The sequence below is a fragment of the Anguilla rostrata genome, chromosome 11 (assembly GCF_018555375.3).
Source record: "Anguilla rostrata isolate EN2019 chromosome 11, ASM1855537v3, whole genome shotgun sequence".
NCBI classification, from domain to species: domain Eukaryota; kingdom Metazoa; phylum Chordata; class Actinopteri; order Anguilliformes; family Anguillidae; genus Anguilla; species Anguilla rostrata.
The window spans coordinates 31,603,181-31,608,732 of record NC_057943.1 but is presented as its reverse complement, the minus strand read 5'-3'; the positions used below and the strand labels follow the sequence as shown (position 1 = coordinate 31,608,732).

At 40.7% G+C, this 5,552-nt stretch overlaps 1 long non-coding RNA gene across 1 annotated transcript; it reads right to left on the bottom strand.

The window, feature by feature from the left end:
- Window positions 1-501: 501 nt before the first annotated feature.
- Window positions 502-5,021, bottom strand: LOC135234612 (uncharacterized). The gene is made up of 3 exons (XR_010324150.1): window positions 3,834-5,021; window positions 3,264-3,332; window positions 502-3,039 (listed from the first exon to the last, which is right to left on the bottom strand). It is a non-coding gene; the product is annotated as an uncharacterized LOC135234612 (long non-coding RNA).
- Window positions 5,022-5,552: the final 531 nt, after the last annotated feature.

Genomic DNA, 5,552 nt, shown 5'->3' with positions numbered 1-5,552 from the left:
TTGATGATTGTGACAGCTCTCCTTGTGTTAACCACATTTCAAGATGCATAGCATACTGTCTGAATGGAGAATGGAAGTCATTAAACTTAAATGAAAGTCTTTGGATAAACTAAATCTATTTTCCAGATGACCCTACAGGCTTTGTCCAGCCAAACACTGAATGCAATGCACACACTCATACTTGCGAGGAAATTATATATGAAAATAGACATTGTTTTTTCTCCTCTCCACTTTCTTCAAACTGGCTTTTGAATAACTGCGCGTGGGGACTGTTGAAATTGAACATTTGTGAAAATGATTTTTTTTTTAAACCTGAAATTTATGGCTGTGTATAATGCAGTTGGTAGGGATGTGTGGTTTCTTACAATTGATAGTAATCCTTGATGTCTATACTAACATTGCTGTGTATATAGAAGAGCGTTATAGAATCATTCACATGCCATCACAAATTGTAACATGAGCTGTTTATTGCAATAAATATATTTCCAAAATGTATGCTGATTTGCTCACTGAATTGGTCTTCCTATATCATTTTAGAGCATACAGTTGTTATGGGAACCCCTCCCCCTAATCATGCTTTAAATCTGCAAATATTTATTCTCTGCATGTCCACTTGGATTTGTATAAATTTTCCCCCAAAACTGCAAGTGTTTGATCAAAAAAGAAATGCTTGTATCAGCTCCCAAAACTTTCCCTGACAGTGTGTAGGCTATCTGAAATCACAATCGCATTAAGTGAGTATGGGTGGCGGACCCAGACACTGTTGTGCTGTTCAAGATCATGCTAGGCTTAGCACAAGGCTTGATATTCAATTGTCTGAGAACAGTATGTGCTCATTTTTCAGAGGAGGCTTCAAAACGGTTTTAAATCCTGTGCAATCACACTGGAGGGCAATACAGTATTAATGACACAGGAAGTGGGGACTGTTGTCTGGAGAATATGAATATGCTGATGTCATTCTGTCCCAAATACCTACCCCCCTACCCCTCCTCCCAATCCTACCACAAACATGGAAGTCAAGTGGGATCCCTGAATAATGATAAAATATTGGTCATTATGGGGTAGCAAAATCTGTTTCCACCCCTGGGGTTCTGGACCCTGTGGGAAATGTCTGCTCAGTTAAGGACCCCGTCACTGAGTATTTATCCTGTAACACTGCTGTTAATGAGAGAAATGTTCTATAGAGTTATCTTCCATTCTCAGCTCTAGTGCTTTAGGAATGTTGAACCCCATGTGTTCACTGAGCCATACAAAACACATGCATGCACGCACGCGCATGCACACGCACGCACGCACGCACGCACACATATACACACACACACAAATGCATACAAACACAGAATCATTAAGAACGTTCTGGAAACGTTCAGCTTTTCCCAAGGTCAAAGCAGAGTGTGAGAGAGCCTGCACATCCAAAGTTCTTTCCTGGCTATAAACTGCGCTTAAGCGATGAAAGGGACAGAAATGGAAACTTTATACAGCAAGAGGCTCTGAAATAAAAACGAATAAAAGAGCCGCTTCTGTGCCAAGCAGCGACCAAATGCTTCAGGAGCTAAGACAGCAGCACATTCCCCTTCCCACTAACCAACTGTACATTCCCTTGCTAAATATATACAATAGCGGCTGGTTTACCACAAAAAAGATGAGTCACAGCAGATGAATCATGGGACACAGCACTATAGCAGTGGTATGCAATAGTTTGATCCGAAGGAATACCTATATGACATTTTTGCATTTTTGATTTTTAATGACCCTGCTTCCTAGACCCCACTTGCCAGTGAACATTTCTGCAGTGAAAAGTTGGAGAAACAGAATCTAGGCATTCAGGTGAAAACCCAGCTACATTTGATTGAAAATGTAAACTTTTCTAGCCAACTAGGAAATAGGCAGGCTATATCCAGGTAAAACCTGAGGTGTACTGGGGTTAACATAGTCTGTTTATGTCAAACCGTTATCTCAACTTGGATTTCTGACATCTAGATTCAGGCTTTTGCTCACTGGGCTATTGCTTTTTAATGGGCCCGGGCTCCACTGTACCAATAAAATGGGTCAAAACTACTTCCAGGTTATTTGAACATCATGTAAAATCAACAGGTTCCTCCATGTGAGCAGGCAAGTAGGCTAAATCCTCACACAATATTGGCATGACAGGATGCATACATGCCAATTTCCATTACAGTACCACGAGCCTTCTGTTTTAATGGTCTGAAATGAACGGTTACAATAGGACATGGTACAAACTGCTAATACTGATGTGCAGTAAATGGAAGCTTCTGGAAAGTGTCTGGCGTCACAGAAACATCCAGGCATCTTTTGGAAATCTACTTCAACTTTTTCTCTCAACTTCTGATGACCAAATTAGACATAAATGTTAAAATGCCATCACATTAATATTGTAATTACTGGAACTATTCAATTTTTTTGTTTGTTCATTAGTTGTAACCTTTCTTTATGTGAGAACACCACCTGAACATGACTAGCATCAGATATGACCCAGAGTTGAAACTTGTAAAAACATAAGTAATTGCATTCAATCACATTACAAGAAAGATTTATATTTTCAGAATACCGCATACTGGCTTTTGACAGGATGAGCATAAAATTTCAGCAAATAAGCATTTGTATGACAAACAATACACATTGGCACTGTATTCACCATCAATAACTCTGATACTTAATAAGGGAAATAACACAGTATTTTACTGTATTACATAATGGGGCACAGAAAAACATTTCTCACTAGAATGTCCAAATGCGGTGGCACTGCGGTGCAGTGAACAGCAGAAGTTGCCGAGGTTTGAATCCTGTTCAGGGCCTTGTGTGTGGAGTTTGCATGTTCTCCCCGTGTCTGCGTGGGTCTCCCCCGGGATCTCCCGTTTCCTCCCACTGTCCAAAGACATGCAGGTTCGACTAACTGGAGAGTCTAAATTTCCCATTGGTATGATGGGGTGAGCAAAAAGGTGTGTGTGTGCCCTGCAATGGATTGGAAACCTGTCCAGGGTGTCTGCTGCTCCCCCAATGCATGCTGGGATAGGCACCCTGACCAGGAATAAGCGGGTTAGATAGTGGATGGATGCATGTTCATATGTTCAACTTAAACATTTAAAATGTGTTATAGATAAAATGTGTTATGTGTTATATAATATATGTTTCATATACCCAAATAGAAGACTATGTTTATTTTGAGCATGGTTTTACCTGGCAAATCCAAGGAAATCAGCAGGGAATTTGGTGAGGTCTTTGCCAACAAATCAACTGCCTACCTGCTCAAAATCTGCAGAAGAAATCTCCCCGTCCCCATCTGTGAATATGTATCACTTGATATCTGGTCGCTGCAGAAACATGAATTCAAATAAAAATTCTTTTTATGAAGTCACATAGGTGGAATTAGTTGATTTTTTGCGGTCAGATAGGACTAAAAAGGGATGTCACCAAACGTCCGAATTAAAGCAGACACAAAAAACAAAAATATACATTTATTTAAGGAAACTTCATTGAGAAATTTAAGAAGTTTGAAACTGAAAGAAATAAAATTATACTCTGGGGTCAAATCTGACTCCTGCTTGAGAGTTAATGTTACTGAATTCACAACATGTTTAACTGCTTAGACTCATTTGAGCACTACACAGGTCTTGGTCGGTACTAGGCCTACTTGTTGTGAACTTTTTGTTTTCCACAAATGGTTTGAATGACCAGTGGCCTCATCTTGGGATGAACGTAAACTTAATATTGAGTTCATTTTCCAAGTTGTGCTTTAGCTTGATTTATAAAAATAATAGACCAAAGAAAGTTGCTAACGTTGATTTACAGTGGCGCATCTGCGGCTTACGCACCTGTGATGTGTAAACCAATGAACTTCAAATGAACTTCAATTTGAACTCCAATAATGTGAGTGCAGCCATGAGTCAATATGTTTTCTCATGTAGCACACGATAGAACGTCTTATCATGCCTTGAAACACACGTGGCATTGATCATGATTCTTTCACTCATCATGCATAAAACTGATTATCCGTTAAATGTTATTTCTAAAGTGCACACACAGCCTAATTAAGGGATTTGCGCACAACCATGAAACGCGCAGTACGTCCACATAACCAGCAGGTAATTAGCTTACGTCAAGTGTAAAATTAACGTAGAGATACGATCATATCCACGTCAAAGTGTGACCTTATAAATAACTACTTAGTCATGGTTTTCTGCATAGGATGCTATTTAAGATACAATTTTATCATAATTATTTTATAAATGCAGCCGCTGTCATGTCCATGGCAGTCAGGACTTTGTTCATTTCAGCTGTGTTCCATCAAGCAGAAGATTCAACCTCTTTTCAAAGGGCCGATTTTCCAACCACAGCACATTGCGGAAAATTAAAGAATTAATTACCTGAGAGATGATCGTCGTGAAGTTTTTTCATTAATATGAAATATGCATTCTTTGTAGCAGGAATGTCTGTTTCTGACATGTGACATTAAGATGATAAATTAGACATCAAAAGTGCCAAAAAAAATGAACAACTTATACTTAAAGATGATAATTATGATTGGAACAAAAAAAAAAAAAAACAGCATCCACAGGGGACCACTTTACCAGGATTGGGAAACCGGTGCTGACACATGCGTTAAATTTGCATCCGGAGTCAAATCTCTTTTCTTTGAAATTGTTAAACCTCAGAAATATTGCCGGTCGTTCTTTCTTTATGGAGTAAAGCGGTTCTCGCGCTATTGCTCATGGAAAATAACTCAATGTTTTTGTAGAACAGCGAGGTGTGAAACATGGAACACAGGCAGAAGCGCCAATGAGATGCAACACCAGCTGCGCTGGCTCGTCCTCGGTAATTCCGCGGTCGGGCCGGCGCTCGGCCAAACGCGCACAGCTGCTGCGGCTCGCGGATTTGCCGCGGGAACGCTCAGGTACTACGGCCAGTGCGGGGAGGAGGGTCTGCGCCCTCCACTTACTGACTCATTTCCAAGACGACCAGAGTACTGCCCGCACAAACACCAGCTGGCCTTCACCAGTCCTAGGGGCACCCAGAGGACAGGACGTTCAAAGAAATAAGCAGAGATGTACAAATTAAGCAACGGTATAAGAGATTAACACAGCTGCCACAAATTAGCCTCCCGCAACTGTTTAATTTGCCACAGTCCCTGCAATGATGTGGTGTCATAAGAGCTTACATAATATTTGGCTTTACGTATGCTCTATATTAGTTATGACAGTATATGGTGTAACAGCGTATCGTGCAAGCAGCCATGCCACCATGTACCCTTCTCATGACAGACTGCTAAAGCTCAGCAGCAATACAACCCTGTGCCCTTCTCAAGACAAATTGCTGAAGCTAAGGAAACATATCACCCTGTGCCATTCTCGTGACAAACTACTGAAGCTGTGTCAACATACCTCCATACCCTCCTCATGCCTGACTGCTTAAGTAAAGCAGGTGTGGACTTGGTTAGGACTTGGAAGGGAGACCTCCTGGAAAAACTAAGGCTACATTTACACCGCCTGGTGAAAGTGACCCAATTCAGCCTTTTTGCTCACATGTGCCATAGA